The sequence below is a fragment of the Etheostoma spectabile genome, unplaced genomic scaffold (genome assembly GCF_008692095.1).
Source record: "Etheostoma spectabile isolate EspeVRDwgs_2016 unplaced genomic scaffold, UIUC_Espe_1.0 scaffold273, whole genome shotgun sequence".
In the NCBI taxonomy this organism is placed as follows: domain Eukaryota; kingdom Metazoa; phylum Chordata; class Actinopteri; order Perciformes; family Percidae; genus Etheostoma; species Etheostoma spectabile.
Genome location: NW_022605577.1, coordinates 1,660,303 through 1,662,533, shown reverse-complemented (window position 1 = coordinate 1,662,533; position 2,231 = coordinate 1,660,303).

The window sequence follows — 2,231 nt, the reverse complement described above, 5'->3', positions numbered from 1 at the left end:
ACTTGTTGAAAATACAGCTAAATTGATGAAAAGAAACACACAGTACAGTGACTATTGTGTAAATAATTATTTATAATGAAATACAATATACACTCACCTAAAGGATTATTAGGAACACCATACTGATACTGTGTTTGACCCCCTTTCGCCTTCAGAACTGCCTTAATTCTACGTGGCATTGATTCAACAAGGTGCTGAAAGCATTCTTTAGAAATGGCCCCTTGTTGATAGGATAGCATCTTGCAGTTGATGGAGATTCGTGGGATGCACGTCCAGGGCACAAAGCTCCCGTTCCACCACATCCCAAAGATGCTCTATTGGGTTGAGATCTGGTGACTGTGGGGGCCATTTTAGTACAGTAAACTCCTTGTCATGTTCAAGAAACCAATTTGAAATGATTGGAGCTTTGTGACATGGTGCATTATACTGCTGGAAGTAGCCATCAGAGGATGGGTACATGGTGGCCATAAAGGGATGGACATGTGTATGTCCTAAAAATGACCTTCCTACACAACAAATTACGTATTAAGGGTAACATATTTTGTCCCTGATAACGTTTGTAGTTGATGTATCACAAATACCACCAAAGTCTGCATAGGGAGTAGGTTGGGGTAATAAATTGATTGATTGATTTAACTGAATTTTGAGTCATCCAAACGCTCTTATGGCGCCATTTTGATGCTAACAAGCCATCACCTCCCGTTAGCCTCCCAATGACTCCCATTCATTTTGACGTCACTTTGACAGCGAATAACTTTACCTCTGATGCGTTTAAAGACTCAATTTCTCAGTTGTTTATTTCCGAAGAAACTCAAGAATTTATGAAAGACTCCATTACCTGGTATCTCACGTTATGGCTCCGTAGCAGACATTTTTGTAATGTCTCAATAAACGGATATAAAGTCAACACAGACATTTGTGTTGTGGGATTATTATAACCAGTAATGTTTGGGAAATGAAGGGCACGGTTTTAAACAGAGAATGATGTATTGATTTGTTAAATATGATATATATGATTATATATATGATTGTTAAATATGTACACAGGAAAGCTACAGGACTACTGTGGGGTATTTGATGTTTGGCTAGGCTTACAGATGATTTATAAACCGTGTGATAATCAACAGAACATATTGACACTCTAAACTAACACATACAGACAACATGTACAAAAGTCTTTATGAAATTAAATAGGCTTAAATATCTTTTTTCTCTATTTTTGCACAAGGATCAGCTGATTGTAATTTTTATTATTTATAATCATATACTGAGTTGTTAAATGAGTCCTCTTTCTGTGAAATGATCACATGTTTAATCATGTCCAAACATATAGATTTATAGGGAAATGAATTAAATAAATTTACAATTGCAGTGAGAAATGATTTTTTTCTGAAATGTTTTTTTTTTTTTGTCATTGTCAATTTCCACCTTGTTGTTCCTCTATCTCTCCCCTCAGCTTTAGCATCCAAAGGGAATGTTTTATTCATGGTATTTATGATTTATGGAATGGACCACCAGAGGAAAATAGGGGAGGGTCATGTCTTTTTATCCTTTGTTTAGGGGAGGGTCACCCAACATTTTTTTAGTCAAGGGAGGATAATGGGGGGGTGCTTGTTTGGTGCAAATCTTTCCATGTAGATCTTAGTCTCTCTCCCCCCATCTCTGGCATATGGGTCTGACCCCTATGCAAAGTTTGCTGGGGGGCAGGGAGGGCAGAAACTGGTAATTGCGATTATAAATGAGTGGAATAATTACGTCTGGCATGACCAGATATTTTACAAATATTTCAAGTTACACAAAACAACTAAATGGTGGTACATCGAATTCCCTATAATACTTTAGTAAAAAAAATATTACCTGGCTGATGATGGGAGCACTAACGTAAGTAATAAAAGTTTCCTGAATGCCATATATACAAATTCAGCTTACTAATTGATTGCGCGTGTTGTGTAGATTTGGACATTTTTTAAATGGCAACGTGATGAGGCCACGCCCTTTTTGTGGATCTACTGATCGCCGTGGATTACTTTTCTTTCATGTCATTGGATCACGGCAAAATACGGATCTTTTTTCTTAACGTGTCTTCATGTTTTATGGTGTGATTGCGCCTCATTTCTGCGTTTGGAGAGGCATCTCAACAGTAAGTCAAAAACTGATTGGAGAGTTCTAGCCTGACAAGGCTCCTCTCTTTACCCTGTCTCTCCTGTAATAGTTTTAGACAGCTGGGGACT